A 16,790-nucleotide genomic window follows, 5' to 3' on the forward strand; every position below is an offset into this window, starting at 1 on the left:
AAGGCATGAGCCAGGGAATGGTGGTACAAGATAAGCTTGGAAATTGTTTATGCTCTATCTCTCGCACCGACTTGGCCTTTGATCTCAACTAAAATGCTGCTTTACTTCCTACTGTATTGGTGTTTGCAACCAATGCATGGTGTGTCACGTACTTTCTACTCAGAGAAAAGTCCTCTACCAGTGTTGATGAGGGTGAAAAGATCATTCCTCCTCCAGGAAGTCTCTTTGGAAACTTGGTGGCAGAAGACAGGAGAGCTAAGAGCGGGTCCCATCTTGTATGATCTAAGGTTCCCCCTGGATGTGAAGCCATGATCCCCTGCGGCTATCACAGCATAGGGATGTGGGGAGATCCTGGCTCCATATATAGTTGGCAGGAGGCGAGTCTCCTTTAAGGTGTTCAAATGTAGCACACACACACACAAACACACACACACACGCACTCTCTCTCTCTCACCTGCTGTCTTGCTTGATGCTCCATCTCTTCTACTGCCGTCCTGAGAACCAAGACAGCTCCATGTACAAGTAACTCAAAACCCTGACACTCCCTCACACTGCCCAAAGCAAGACACTGTCAAAATAAGTCACAGATGTCACCGTTCCTTGCCACTCAGTTTTCTTGGCTCAGATTTAAAGCATTAGATCAGCTCATCTTCATCTCTCATTCCCCAGCCCCAGCTCTTCCCTGCTGAGTTATCTTCAATATTCCCATGGGTGGATTTCTTTTTCCTCCTTCTTCTCTAAGAATCTCTAAGTTTATTTTCTCTCTTACTCTCACCCCCCTTCTCATCCTGCCTCACCCCGGTCCCTCTTTCTAAGCCCCCTTCTCTGCCACCCTATTCTAGACAAGATCTTACAAAAATACCTTTCTTCCATAATACCTTCTCTACTTCCACGAGAATTCCCCCAGATTCCTTTCCTTTGTATCGAAAGGGTCGACTACTGGCATTTATAATTTTAACCATCGGAAGGACTTGGAATGAGAAGTATGAGTACTCCCGACTCTTTTCCACACCTGATTCCCAATCTCCAGTTTTCTTGAATACTGACTCTACAGTGGGTGGAGAGTAAGGGAAAAGAAGGAGAGATGGAAAAACAATAAATGAAAGGGTTTTTTAGTGATAAAAGCGATGAGGAGATAAGGTAGCTATGTTCTGAACATCAGGGCTGGAGAGGCTGATGCTCATGATGGACAGGGGAGGAGAGGTGCAGTGCTAGCTAACAACCCGGACACAGCACCAAGCAGGTTGTAGTTACATGCTAAAGTATGTGCTGTGCCATCTAAGTGCAGTAGAGATCAGCCATCGGCTGGAGTTTGCCCCGAAGGAGGTGGCATTCAGGTCACACACTGCAGAGTCATCCACCTGACTTTGTAGGTTGGAATCTTATTTTATCAACTGCTTACCTGAAATAAACATGCCCCACCTGAAATTTAAATGCAGCTTGATCTTTTCTTTGGAAGAGTGTGATGCTTAGGACAGGAATGTGTTGCCATGGGATGCTGCTATATTTTGTCCCCACTCCTATCTGAGCCTTTCGCCACTTTGAAGGTGCCCTCTTTCTCCAGGATAAACATCTTCAATAGCGGGGACTTTCCAACAGAGTGGACGAGGTGAATTTTTGTAACTGTCTGGAATTCAATGCTATGTGAGATTTCTAACTCTGTGGAATTGCGCTCACATTCATGTTAGAATATTATGTCTATCACGCGTTCTTATCAGCACATTTTTGTAGCCAGAGATATGTGCAACCCAAGTGTCATGAGCCCACTACACCTAAGAGTTGATACTTACGAATTCCCTGAGAACTTAAAAGGGGCCTGAATGTAGTAGCTTGCTTGGTGATAGATAGCAGCCTACTCACCCTGTCTCTTGAGAAATAACTTCACTTCTCTCCCCCTTACCCTAATTCCCTAAAACACCCCTATCTTCCAATGGATAAAGTACAGACAAATATCTGGTTACCTTTATTGTAAACATCTATAGTTCACCCGAGAGCCTAGATGAAGCACCTTACACAGCATGCCAACTGTTGGCCCATGTATTTAGTCTATGTTTAATACCCTTTTACTTGGGTTTCTCGCCCTGTAAATTTGAATTAGACTAAAATCTGGTGTCTTGAGTTTCACAGCATATTAGTACAGTATGATTTTAGCCTGTCTACTCCTCTTACATCTGATAACAGTAAAGAAGGTAAATTCATTCATTCATATATTCCTTTATTTATTCATTCATGTAAATGTATTGAGCATGCATTATGTGCTAGGCACTGTTCTTGGTATGGTCCACAGCTCTGAACATAACAGGCAAAAGTTCTTGCCCACATGGAAGTTACACTCTAGGAGGGAAGATAAAGCAAGACAAAAATATGCAGTGTGTTAGACAGAGATATGTGCTAGGGAGTAGTGGAGTAGTGGGGTGCAGTTTTAAACAGGGTACTCAGGGAAAGCCTCATTGAGTAGGTACTTTTCTGTTTTCTTTTTTTTTCTTTTTTTTTGAGATGGAGCCGCCCTCTGTTGCCCAGGCTGGAGTGCAGTGGCACCATCTCCACTCACTGCAACCTCTGCCTCCCAGATTCAAGCAATTCTCCTGCCTCAGCCTCCTGAGTAGCTGGGATAACAGGTGCACGCCACCACACCCAGCTAGTTTTTTGTACTTTTAGTAGAAACGGGGTTTCACCATGTTAGTAAGGCTGGTCTCGAACTCCTGACCTCATGATCCACCCGCCTCAGCCCCCGAAAGGGCTGGGATTACAGGTGTGAGTCACCGCACTGGGCCACAGTTACCTTTTTTAAGGGTTTTTATTTTTTTTCTCAACCAGTGTTACCATGGTAAAATTTATCTTCTGTAAAATTCCCACATTTTAAGTGTACAGATGAGTGGCTTTTGACTAAGGTATACATCCACTACCCTAATCAAGCTATAGAAAGTTTCCATTTCCTTGAAACGTCTTCTTTCTCTTTCATAGTTAGTCTCCTACTCCCACTCGAGCTACCACAGATATTATTTACATCATAATAGGTTAGTTTTTCCTGTCCTAGAATTTAATATAAATGCAACTATGCATGTTAAGTCTTTTGAATGTGGCTTCCTTTGCTTAGTTTAAGCCATGTTACCACATTTATCAGTCATTTTTTTTATTACTGAGTCTATTGTATGAATGCTTTATAATTTGTTTACTCAGTTACATATTGTTTCTAATACTCTTCATTCTTTGTGTGGTTTCTTCCGGGTACTATTCTCTTTATACTGAAGAGCATCCTTTAGCATTGTCTGTAGTTCAGATCTGCTTATGATGAATCTTCTCAGATTTTGCTTATCTGAAAATGTCTTCATTTCACCTTTGATTTTGAAGCCTATTTTTATTCAATTTGTATAGAATTCTGTGTGAAAAGGATTTTTACTTCAATACTCCTTGTCTTCTAGCCTCCACTGTTTCTGATGAGAATTAGTAGTAATTCTTAACTTTGTTCCCCTGTATGTGTCTTTTTCTTTGGCTGCTTTTAATATTCTACCTTTACCTTTAGTGTTTAGTCATTTGACTGATGTCTTACGTGGGGCTTCCTTTATCTTCATCCTGCTTGGGCTTCGTGGATTTTTAAGTCATTTTTAAAAATTTTGGGAAGCTCTTGGCCACTATTTCTTCAGATATTTTTTTCTGCTGTCTTTCTCTCTCTCTCTCTCTTCTCCTTCTGGGACACCAAACACACGTAAGTTAGACTGTCTGATATTTTTCCACAAGTCTTTGACCCTTTGTTCATTTTTCCTTAATATTTTTTATTTCTGTTCCTCAGATTTGATATTTTCTACTGTTATGTCTCCAACTTCACTTTTTCTTCTGTCATCTCCACCCTGCCATCAAGCTCCTCCAGTGAGTGATTCATTTCAGGAATTACATAATTCTAGAATTTCCATTTGTTTCTTTTCATGGTTCCCATTTATCTACTAAAAATTCCTCATTTACTCACCACTTAGGACCATTTTTCTCTAATTAATTAATATATATTTTGACTATTTTGACTATATATTGTAAAATATATATGTTTTAATGTTTTTATTTTCTAAATCCAACATTTGGTCCATGTTAGAATGGTTCCTTTGCTTTTATTTTTTTACTATGGATTACATTCTTCTTGTATGGTTTTTGTTGGTTTTTATGTCTAGTGATTCATCTTTGAATACTGGGCATTGTGAATGTTACATTGTAGAGGCTCTAGCTCAGCCCTCGTCAATAGCACCTGCAATGAAGAAAGTGTTCTATGTCTGCACCATCCAACAGGACAGCTGCTGGCCACATGTGGCTATTGAATACTTCAATGTGACTAGTGTGACTGAGGAACTCAATTTTAGTTTTCATCTAAATGCTTGCATATTTACCCCCAGAACTGCTCAACCTCTGTTATATTGTTTCAGTCTCAACCTCATAGCAGCTGACATCTGGCAAGCCTCAGATGGTTTTGCCTGCACATATACAGTCAAGCCCTCAGCCGCGGACTCATGGAGGGGCTTCCCACATGCATGCACAGACTTTTAGGACTTTCTCTTTGAACAGATTCCAGCTATTTCAGTTACCTCAAACTCTGATCCTTGCCTCTTCAGCCTAGCAAGAGACTTGTGCTCTGCTCAAACTCAAGTCTCCAGACAGACAGCTGGACTACTGTGAGGCTCACCTCATACTCCCATCTCCCCATTTTTGCAGTCTGTTGTTGTTTATTTTCCATTGTCTGAAAACTATCTTGCTTCACATACCCTGTCCTGTTTTCTAATTGTTTACAGGGGACGAAATAGTCTGAAACTAGTTACTCCATCACAGTCAGTAGCCTGAGAAGTGTCCCTTTAGGTCATACGCCAAAGAAGATTATGGGATAACTAACGAGGGAAAGAGAGTTTCAAACAGGAGGACGTCAATGGAAGGGGTGGGAGGCAGAAGCATGCCTGGCTTAGAACGGTAAGGAGGCCACATGGCTGAGCACAGGAGCTAAGGACAGAGAGAGAAGGACAGGAGGTCAGAGAGGCATGGTGGTGGGAAAGACACTGTTTGATTTTATAGGCCATTATCAGAACTCTAGCTTTTACTCTAATGAGAGGAAAAGTCATTGGAAAGTTTGGGGCCAAGAACTGATTTGGGTTTTAACAGGATCACCCTAGCTCTTGGAAACACCTCCAGGACAAAAGCAGCGTGCTGAATTAGAAGGCCATTGAGAAAATCTATTGACTAAACTTGAAAATCTAATTAAAATTCTGAATTATTCAAGGTCGATGGCTGAGTTTTTATCCGTTTCCTAGAATTTGGGGCTCGCGAGCAGACAGGTACCTTAGTGTGGAAGATCACATCATCTAAAGCCTGATTAGCTGTGTGAGTTTAGGCAAGTGACTTCAACTGTCTTTCTTTATTTCTATACAATGGAAATAATAAGAATACCTATTATGTAAAAGATATTATGACAATTAAATGAGATAATTCCTGTAAAATTCTCTAAATGATACCCAGTGCGTATGAAGTAAGCGTTCTACAAATGTTAACTATTACTATCTGAGAGGCTGAATGTCTGATGATTATTACTTTACCCTGTGGACATTGACCTTGGTCTGCTCTGTGAATAAAGGGTACCACACTCAATTCTGATTCTCAAGAGATATGGGCAGCTGGCATAGAAAAACTATCTCAAAGACAAGACTGAAGGAAATAAGAGCCAAGTAGAGGTCCATACTGTCAGCTCTTGCATAAGGAGGGAAGGCTGAGGCATTATTCATTCAGGCTGAGGAGATCTTTGAAGACTATTGAGAGACAATGAGTTAGGGTTTGAAGAATGGATTAGATACAGAGACTGTGGAAAGGGAAGGGAATTCTGAAGGTCACCTGAACTTGCGGCCATCACTAATGTTTAAAGAGCTTCTTAAATTCAAAGTGAAAAATTACGAGTTCAACATGGTTATTATCCCCTTAAGCTCACATTTGGAATCAACCATATGAAGTAGGAGGATATCATTACCGTACAGCTGAATGGCTTTATTAACTTATTTTTGGAAATTAGATGATAAATGCAAGCACAGTCTTGTTTAACAACAAGCATTTCCCAGTTGCTTCTATGAGAATTTAGGAAAGGTTCTAGAAAAGCCAATAGAGAGAACCCAGGCAAGTCCTGAAATCTCAGTGCAGCAGAATTGAGAAAGTGAATAATGGCCCACAGGTCACAGGAAGGCAATCAATACACTAATCAAAGGTTGTGATGAATCTATGTTGTCTCACATTGCATCTGGCATAACATGTATCCAATTGATCATTTTTAGCATAGTTCATCAGAGGAGAAAAACTTGGTGAAATATGATGTAGTGGGGCAGGGTGTACCAGTTGTACAACAGACATAAGCTGCTCTGCTTTGCCACACCTGTATAAAACATGAGAAAATAGGTTTTCATAGAGTTTGAGGCATATCCAACAACCTCAGGTAGAAAGACTATCTATTTATTTAATGGGGGAGAGAGCAGTGGAAAGGCTCAGCCTCATCCAGACTGAGAAGTGATTACCTTGGAAATGTTGTTTGTTTTGATTGAGAAAGTCAGCTGAGAATGTATTTTAAATGGGCAGAAAATACATCCATCAAAGAAATAGTATGCAGTCATCAAAAAGAATGAGGCATGTTTGATATTTTAATAGCGAGTTATCTCCAATGTCTATAATAAAGTGATAAATGCAATATATAGATAATTGTATAGTGTGTGACAATTATGAGAAAAATGAAATATACATTTGCACATACATAAGGTTGTACACACAAAGGATGCCTGTGGGGGAGGGAAATTGGATAGCTGAGACTGAAGATAAAGATAAACAGGAGACTTATGTTTTAGTCTATATCTTTTGAATTTATTTCTATATGCACCTAGATTCAGATAGTTTTATTTATCACTTGAAAAAATTTAAAAAGAATAGGAAAAAAGAAAATAACAACCATAATTTAATTTTTTTTTTTTTTTTTGAGAGAGAGAGTCTCTCTCTGTCACCAGGCTGGAGTGCAGTGGCACGATCTCTGCTCACTGCAACCTCTGCCTCCGAGGTTTAAGCAATTCTCCTGCCTCAGCCTCCCGAGTAGCTGGGATTACAGGCACACACCACCACGCCCAGCTAATTTTTGTATTTTTAGTAGAGCCGGGGTTTTATCATGTTGGCCAGGGCTGGTCTCGATCTTTTGACCTCGTGATCCGCCCGCCTTGGCCTCCCAAAGGGCTGGGATTGTCGGCGTGAGCCACCGTGCCCGGCCTACTTTAATTTTTAAAAGAGCTGGAATACGTCCATTCCTTTCCCATTTGCAAAGGGCTCCAGAATCATCCCAGATGATGGCTTTCAAAATGATAGCTCAATAAGGGAGATTTAGGAGAAAGTGGCTTCTTTCTCATGCTTCACTTAAGGATCCCTGAGAGTATTAGTTTGCTAGGGCTGTTGTTTTAAAAAAAAACACACACACACAAACTGAGTGACTTAAACAGCAAACATTTATTGTCTCCCAGTTTTGGAGATTAAAAGTCTGAGATCAAGGATGTCAGGAGGATTGGCTCCTTTCGAGGGCTGCAAGGGAGAACCCATGGCTCTCTCCTAACTTCTGGTGTTTGCTAGCCGTCTTTGGCATTCTTTGGCTTGTAGAGGCATCACCCTAATCTCTGCTTTCATTCTCATATGTCACTGTCCTTGTGCGCATGCGTGTTTATGTCCAAATTTTCCACTTTTATAAGGACACCAGTCATATTGGATTCGGGTGTGCTCTAGTGACTTCTTGTTAACTAATTACATTTGCAACAACCCTATTTCCAGATAAGATCACATTCTGAGGCACTGGGGCTTAGGACTTCAGCATAAGAATCTGGAGGGGACAGCACTCAACTCATGACACTGAGGGACACTTACCCAGAGTTACATTGCTTACTGAGAGCGGGTATTTTGCTATGTGTCTATGAGGTACCGGTAGTAACATGCATCTCTTCATGCCCCAGATGTATAAAGTGAGTACACACTGGTATGATTGAATACCTTAATATTTTTTAATGCATTACTGTCCTCTGAGGAAAGAAGAGAGCTTAAACCTGATTAGCTAAGAACAACAGCTTGTTAGAGCAATAAATCCATGAAACAAAACTCAGATCCCCTGCTCTTCCCTCCCCATCCATGCCAGCTAAAGGCATATGCACGCAACAATGTTTATTAAACACCTACTGATGCCCGATGCTGCACTGAGAGCCAGGGAAGGAGCTGGACAGAACATCCTCCTGCCCTTCAGTTGGAGAAAAGACACTTAAATTAATGCACATATGCACCAAGTGACTATGCTTCAGTCAACGACAGACTGTATATAGGACCGAGGTCCCGCAAGACTATGATGAAGCTGAAAATTTCCTATCACCTAGTGGCATTGTAGCCATCCTAACATCACAGAACAACGCATTACTCACATGTTTGTGGTGATGCTGGTGTCAACAAACCTACTGCGTTGCCACCACATACAATCGTGTACAGTCTATAATATTTGATAATGATAGTGAATTACTATGTTACTAGTTTGTTTTTACTATAGTATACTTTTAGTCATTACTTTAGAGTGTATACTTTCTCCTTACTTTCAAAAATTAACTTTAAAATAGTCTCAGGCAGGTTCTTCGGGAAGTATTCCAGAAGAAGGCATTGTTTTGGTTTTGTTGTTGTTTTTGAGACAGAATCTCACTCTGTCACCCAGGCTGGAATGCAGTGGCATGATCTCGGCTCACTGCAACCTCCGCCTCCTGGGTTCAAGCGATTCTTCTGCCTCAGCCTCCCGAGTAGCTGGGACTACAGGCACGCTCCACCACGCCAGGCTAATTTTTGTATTTTTAGTAGAGACAAGGTTTCAACTATTGACCAGGCTGGTCTCGAACTCCTGACCTAGTGATCTGCCTGCCTCAGCCTCCCAAAGTGCTGGGATTACAGGCGTGAGCCATCGTGCCCAGCCAAGAAGGCATCCTAGGATATGGCAGGTCCCTTTGTGTCATCACTCCTGAAGACCCTCCAGCACGGCAAGATGTAGAGGTGGAAGACCGCAATATTGCTGATCCTGACGCCATGTAGGGCTAGGCTAATGTATGTTCTTGTGTCTTTCTTTTTCATTACAAAAGAGTAAAGAAGTTTTAATTTTTCTTAAGTTTATAAAGTAAAAAAAAGTTATAGTAACCTAAGGGTAATTTATTATTGGAATAAGAAAAATTGTTTGATAAATGTAGTGTAGCCTAAGTGTACAGTATTTATAAAGTCTACGGTAGTGTATGGTAATATCCTAGGCCTTCACATTCACTCTCTGACTCACCCCGAGCAACTTCCAGTCCTGCAAGCCCAGTCATGGTAACTGCTCTATACAGATGTGCCACTTTTTACCTTTTATATCCATATTCTTACTGAACATTTTCTATGTTTAGATAGGAAGTATTTACATACACAAATACTTACCATGGTGTTGCCATTGACTACAATATTCAGCACAGTGACATGCTGTCCACTTTTGTAACTTAGGAGCAATAGACTAGACCAAATAGCCTGGATGAGTAGTAGGCTCTACCATCTGGGTTTGTGTGAGTACACTCTATGCGCTTTGTACAATGACAAAATCACCTAACAATACATTTCTCAGAACATTTCCCCATGGTCAAGTGGCACATGGCTGTAATTATATCAATATATTATAGTAAATGTAGAGCTGTGACCAAGGCAGAAAGAAAACCCTTAACTCCACCTGGCGATGCCGAGAAAGGTGTCCTATGAGAAGTATCATAAAAGCTGACTGTGGAAGGCTGACTCCGAGGGAGGTGAGGGCAGGGGGAGGTGAGGAGGGAAAAGGGAGTCCTGGGGCATGTCATGTCTTAAGCGAGGGAGCCCAGACAGACTCCTGGTTACCAGGAATGGAGACAGGAGTTGGAAGTAAATCTCAGGTGCAGATGAGCTTCTGAAGGATCTTATTTTCAGCCTGAGGATTTGGGACTTCTTTATCCTCCAGGAAACCCTGGAAGATTTAGAGGAGTCACTTGGTCAGATATCCTTTTTTGAAAGATATTAGATTGGTGCAAAAGGAATTGTGGTTTGGGACTCTGAATTTTAGATCCTCATAACTAGGCTCAGACACATCTTTATTAATTAAAGTAGGAACAATTACATTCAACACATTTTTGCCAATGAGAAATAAGTTTGTTTATTCCTGCAGCATAAAGATCTATGCTTTGGGATTCAGCGAACTCTTGAAAGCATTTTCTGCACACTGCTGGTTGTGGAAGCAAAAAGTTGTTGAGATGCTTGAAGAAATGATAGTCGGTTGGCGAGAGGTCAGGTGAATATGGTGGGTGAGGCAAAACTTTGTAGCCCAATTGGTTCAACTTTTGAAGCATCGGTTGTATGATGTGCAGTCGGGCATTGTTGTGGAGAAGAATTGGTCCCTGTCTGTTGACCGATGACAGCTGCACGCATTGCAGTTTTCCGTGCGTCTCATTGATTTGCTGAGCAGACTTCTCAGATGTAGTGATTTCACCAGTATTCAGAAAGCTGTAGTGGATCAGACTGGCAGCAGATCACCACACAGTGACCATGACCATTGTATACAATGGACCATCACTGGTTGTTGTATAAAATCTACTTTTCATCGCATGTCACAATCTGATCAAGAAACGGTTCATTGTTGTTGTATGGAATAAGAAAAGACAACATCACCAAACGGTGATATTTTTTACTTTGAGTCAACTCATGAGGCACCCACTTATCGAGCTTTTTCACCCTTTGAATTTGCTTCAAATGCCAAAGGGACGGTAAAATAGTGGATGTTGAGTTCTTCTGGCAACTTCTCATGTAGTTGTAAGAAGATCAGCTTTAATGATTGCTCTCAGTTGGTCGTTGTCAACTTCCAATAGCTGGCCGCTACACTCTCATCCTCAAGGCTCTCGTCTTCTTTGCAACACTTCTTGTACCCCCCTGCACCGTACATCCTGGGCCAAATGTGTTGTTGATGCTGCGAGTTGTCTCTGCTGCTTTACGTCTCATTTTGAACTCGAATTAAAAATTTGCTTCAGTTTGCTTTTTGTTTGACATCATTTCCATAGTCTAAAATAAACATAAAATAAACAGCAAGTAATGAATCATTAGCAAAAAAACATAAAGCGAGAAATGCTCATTAAAATGATGTATAACATAACCACATTTATTTAAGAATGTATTCCAATATCAAACAGCAAATTCCAACAATGCAAAAATGCAATTACGTTTGCTCCAACCTAGTATTTTCAGAGAGAATGAATAATGGGGAAAGAAATTGAAGAGAAAATAACAGGCAAGGAGATTTTTGCAGGTGAGAAAAAAATTATGACCGGTAGTCTAAACTGTGATAGTGGTGGCATGAATAGAGAAAACAGGGGCACCCTTATCTTCTCCTATTTGTACAAATTCAGTTAATTCTGTTTTAACTTCTTTATTTTTTCAGATGGCAGAACATAAGACATACTCACTGTAAAAAATTTTGGATTAAAAAAGTTAAAATGTGTAAGGAATAAAACAAAATCACCCCTTAATTATCCAGAAATAAGCATTCTTATTAATGTTTGTGTATCCTATGAAGTTCTTTTCAAAATCATATCTATGTGCATATATAGACATTTAGTCAAACTGTTTTATAAACAGTTTTTTCCACTTTATATATTTCCCTATTAGTAACTTTATAGAAGTTGGTTTTTGGTTGATGTGCTATATATATTTATTTAGCTAATCTAGAAGACAGATTTGAAAACTGTGAAGGAATTATAAATAGCAGTAGGAGGTGATTAATTAGCTGATGGGGTATGAGGGAAAGGAAAAAAACTGAGCGACCCCAACTTTTGGGCTAAAGCCCTTCTTTTTACAGCTTTCTTCTTGTTTTGGCCAGAATTGGAGGGTCCATTCTGCGAAAAGGAGGTGGCAGAAGGATCCGTGAATATATATTACATTCAACCTCAACAACGGTGAACATAATCACCGTTCAGGACATGCAGACACAGCCCCACGTTCACAAGCTGCCAGAGCATTCATTAAAGTGGATAAAAATGGCCTGCAATGAAATCCTCAAAGGATGTGGTAGATAAAGCAAATGCCCTCCTAAACACAGCTGCAGGCTGCCAAAACCCCCAGCCACGCCTGATGAGCATTCTCGGAGAGGAGCAAGTAGAGACAGCCTTCCCCGCCAGGAGGGAGGCCCTCTCCAGGCTGTGTGGCCCTGGCTGTGGTCTCTGCACCTGCCACTCACCTGATGGCTTTCTTACATTCTGGGAGCGCATGCCTGTCCGAGCACTTCCTCTGCTCAGTCTTTCCACAGCGAGAGGAGGAAGAGCAAAAGGAGTCAATATCTGTGAGGTACAATCAATCCAACTGAGGTGGATAGTAAAGCATATTCATTTCCAAAAACTTAAAAGGCAATGTTAGGGGAGATATTAGGAAAGAAACTGACTAATTAACCCAGGCTTTCATGTCAGGCTCAGTTTGGTTTCCATTGCCTAACGCAAATCTCCTACGCTCCTGTGCCTCTTCAGAAATGGCTTCTGGTTGAAACACAACCTGTGTCTTTTGATTGATTGGGAACTGAAAGATGTTCCTCTTTTAATCTCATGGATGGAATCCAATATATTTCACTTTCTTCTTTGTGCTCATGGACAAAGCCTCAGAAAAAAGTACTATTTAAATAATATCTTTCACTGACAGTAGACTCATGGGAAAACTGTCCTTCCTTCCTTCCTTCCTTCCTTCCTTCCTTCCTTCCTTCCTTCCTTCCTTCCTTCCTCCCTCCCTTCCTTCCTTCTTCCTTCCTTCCTTCCTTCTTCCTTCCTTCCTTCCTTCCTTCTTCCTTCCTTCTTTCTTCCTTCCTTCCTTCCTTCTTCCTTCCTTCCTTCATTTTTCTGAAGTGTATGGAGCATTACTGCTTTTACTTTGTCTTATTTGGCTTATGGGAAACTGTGGGACTTCTCATATATCTACGTGCTGAGCTGACGTAAGGGGGACTATTAACTGCTTCTATGCAGCATTTATTCTGCTGAAGAGAAAACATGGGGTGTGGCTTTGTTGAAAAGCTCCCCATCATTCACTGTTCACTGAAACTCATCCATTCAGTCGTCAAGCACAGATCTACCTCTGCCCCACTTGTGCCTGGGATGGTGCTAGATGCTGAGAACGTGCCATTGCCTGCATGTTCTCAGCAGCTAACAGAAAGCTCAGTTCCAGAGCACCTTCCCCCAGCTTCTGGAATCTCACAGGTTAGTTGGGAGGTCACTTAAATAGAACATGATGTGTGCTGTAAACAAGTTAAGCACAGAGTGCAAAGGAGCATCTAATTTGAGAGCTGCTTAGTAAGATGGTTTCACAGAGAAAGCATGTATGATTCTAAAATGAGGGCATGGCATGTGTAAGGCTGTGGTGTTACAAGAGAACATGGAGCATTTGGAGAAGTGGACGTAGCTCAATGTGAGGCAAAAGAAGAGAGTGGTACATCCTAGCAAGGAGATTTCCAGTCCTGGAGGTAATGGAGAACGATTGATGAATTGTAAGTGTTTTAAGAATAGGCATAATGTAGTCAAATTCACACTCTGTGAAGTAGTCCTTGAACCATTGTTCACTGCACCACATGGTCACAGTCTTATTAAGCTGAGAGTTGAAAGGCTCATTGGAAAACCAACCTGGCAGCTCTTGTAATGGAAACATGAAGGTAATGCAGGGCCTACAACTCTAGGTTTCAAAAAGATCAAGGACATTTCATAGATCTTGCTTACTTTTCCTCTCAGGGCAAAACACACATTACAAAGACCCTCAAATGATGCTCACTGTTACCAACATTTTTTTCTAATCTTACATCTTTCATCCTAAATGCTCATGAAAGACATGCTGCTTCTGGTTCAAACTTGGGCCAATGACAATGCTTTTCATGTTTGTTGACCCAATAATCAGCCATTGCACTCAAAGACTTAGAGCGGATCAGTTTAAAAACAGCTATTACTGCATTTGAACTACAGCTCCCCTCCAGTCCCCCGTATGTCTGGGCTTGCTGCTGCCACAGGAAAGCTCCCAGTTCTACCCAGGGAGGGATTGTGTTTCTCAGCTTGTTTCAGCACCAACCCGTAAAAGCTGCTTATGTCAAATGTCAGTAAATTGCAAACTTACCCGTGAGGTTTCATTGACCTTATTTCGCAACAAGAGTGACCATATGAAATAAATCCAAAGACTCATGATCAGGCAGGACTAAGTGTTGCGTTTTGGAGAATGGCAAGGGGTCGTTTCAGGAAGGAGATGGAGCACCTTCCTATGCTAATCTCATGAGATTAGCTTTAAACATCTTTAGTTTCTCCAGTCAATAATTTGTTATGGAACTGTCATTTTACACTTAAACATTTTTTTGAACTCTTAGTTTTGCACCCTTTAGCACTGGGATAAAAGATTCTTAAGTCATATCTCCTCCCCACTCCCACCACCACCACACTGTTTTATATAATACTTCCTTTTACTAGTTTACTGTTTTAAATTTATCTACCTTCCTCTCCACACCCCTCACCCCCTCCTCACCCTGTTGCTTCAGAAAAACTCCTGATTTGTGGAGGAGTAAATGCTCACAACTATCTATTCTCTCAGCCCTACATCTCTCTCAACTTGCGCCTCTCTGGACAGAACAATTTTTATCTTTTTAGCCATTCTTATACCGCAGTTCCCCTTCACTGCCATAATTCTGGTGAACTCACTGTTTGAGATCAGTCTCCATTGTTCCCCATGGAGATCACCAAAACTGATACTAGCAGGAGCTTACATTTGAGCCCCGCAGAGCATTTAGGAAGGAGCATTTTGGGTTTGGTTTGAGTTGTTTCAGCTATTTTTTTCTGTCTCTAGAAGCATGGGTAGATGGAGCTTGCCAGGTGAGGTTAGTGGCTTTCTTCTCTGGAATCTTTCACAATATTCCATCTGTGAAAATTTGCACAATAGACTAGATAAACAATGGATTACGGAGAAAAGAGTCCTAACACTCAGACCCTAAAGCAGTGCTAGGTTAACAACAAGGTGCTTACTTGCTTGGGGTGCCAGCCGAAATCAGAACAATGAGGCTTTCATGGACTTATCCAGAATTTTATAATTGATAAAAAGAAAAATCATTTTATGTTTTGTGGTTTAGTATCACTTTAATTTGGGTTTATACATGGGAGGAGGCACCAAAATATTTCAGTGCTTGGGGACTTAGACTAAGAACCACAAGGAGGTGGAGAGAGAGCAGGAAACAGGCTGCCCTTTGTCACAGACCTTGTCTTTTCTGGCACTCTTTGGTTCTGGTTTTCACGGACGTGAGTCTGATGAGAATGCTGAGTAATTGGCTTCTAGTCTCAGTGAGTTGCCTTTGCTATCTCTAGCCTATGTCTCCCCATCCGGCACCCCCCTCCCCCCATCCTAGTTAGCCCCTCCCCAGGCTTACCCCCTGGTCATTCTCACGGGGTCCTGTTTTTTACCCTAGGCCCCTTAGTGCTCTCTGTTCCCACCAAAATATCTTTCAGATCCATTAGTCATATTAAATTAGCAACAGCTCTTTACAAGTTAAAACTCATCTCTCTCCTACAGATAATGTCATACAAATACGAGTTAAAGTCTTAGCTAAAGAAGGAGTGTCTAACTGTGGACTTTCAGTCATAAACCAGTGGAAAGGACATCTGACTAGGGGCAGGTGATCTCAGTGCTTCTAAGCTCTCATTGTATGGACTTGTGCTGTCTGACAGAGTAGCTACCAGTTGCAAGGGACCATTACAATTTAATTAATTAAAATTACATAAAATAAAAAACTCACTTCCTCAGTCACACTGGCCACATTTGACACACTCAATAACCACATGTGGCTGGTAGCTCCCACATCGGACAGCACAGATACTGATCATTTCTTGTCTGACAGGAAGCTCCACTGGATGGTGCAAATCTAAATAATTTCCTTCTTGGCTTCCTCGGAGGCAAGGCCTTCCCCAGTGCAGGGTTGCTCAGGCTTAGCACTATTGCCATCTTGGACTGGATTCTTCTTTGTTGGGGGGTGGGGGCATCCTGTGCATTATAGGATGTTTAGAAGCATTCCTGACCTCTATCCCCTACATGCCAGTAACAGCCACCCCCACCACCCAGTTGTGGCAATCAAAAAATGTCTCGAGACATTGTCAAATGTCCCCTAGGGGACGTCTATGCTGAAGCTGGCTGGAGCTCTGGGGATCAGGGAGGACGTCTGTAAGCGTGTTTATGAGTTGTAAGCTCTAAGACGGTAGGGACATTGCATAGGGCAGGTCAGGCACATTGTAAGTGATCTTAAAACATTACAATTGAGAAGAATTTCAGAGTGACGTTTATAGCCAAGAAAGATATTCTTCCCCCTACTGGGGCATTCCCTTGATGTTAAATTGTCATGTGTGTCAAAACCCTAAAGAACTGCAGGGAAGCCTATAACTCCAAAGGAAGGCAGAGGAAGGTCCCAGGGGACAGGTTGTGGGGTGAGTTCACTTATTCCAGTCAAGGTGAAGGAGTTGCCTCTGGGCTTCACTCTGAGACTTGCAGCCTAGTGTGCTAAGCTCCCGGTTCCCAAAGTGGCCATTCCCACGCTGAACGGCATTACTGCCTCATCAGCAGCTTGTCAGCTGTAAATTCTAATCCCAGGCCGGGTCTCTCTTCCCAGGACCAAAGTCATAAAGATGTTTGCCCTTGCACGGGTGTTTGACATGTGCTAGGCCACATTTGTGTATTTGTCTTAGGGCCCTCTTGAGAGCTTAGCA

The 16,790-nt window shown here is 41.7% G+C and overlaps 1 protein-coding gene and 1 long non-coding RNA gene across 2 annotated transcripts in view; one reads left to right on the forward strand and one right to left on the reverse strand.

Moving 5' to 3' along the window:
- NEDD9 (neural precursor cell expressed, developmentally down-regulated 9) overlaps positions 1-16,790 on the forward strand; it is a 200,589-nt gene that overhangs the window by 37,444 nt on the left and 146,355 nt on the right. The gene's annotated exons all lie outside the window — the stretch shown is intronic.
- The window catches only part of LOC135970705 (uncharacterized), a 31,994-nt gene continuing 22,676 nt past the window's right edge, over positions 7,473-16,790 (reverse strand). Inside the window, exon 2 of the long non-coding RNA XR_010586545.2 lies at positions 7,473-11,100. This is a non-coding gene — a long non-coding RNA (uncharacterized lncRNA). The remainder of the gene's footprint in view (positions 11,101-16,790) is intronic.

This window comes from Macaca fascicularis, chromosome 4 (genome assembly GCF_037993035.2).
Source record: "Macaca fascicularis isolate 582-1 chromosome 4, T2T-MFA8v1.1".
Lineage (NCBI taxonomy): Eukaryota > Metazoa > Chordata > Mammalia > Primates > Cercopithecidae > Macaca > Macaca fascicularis.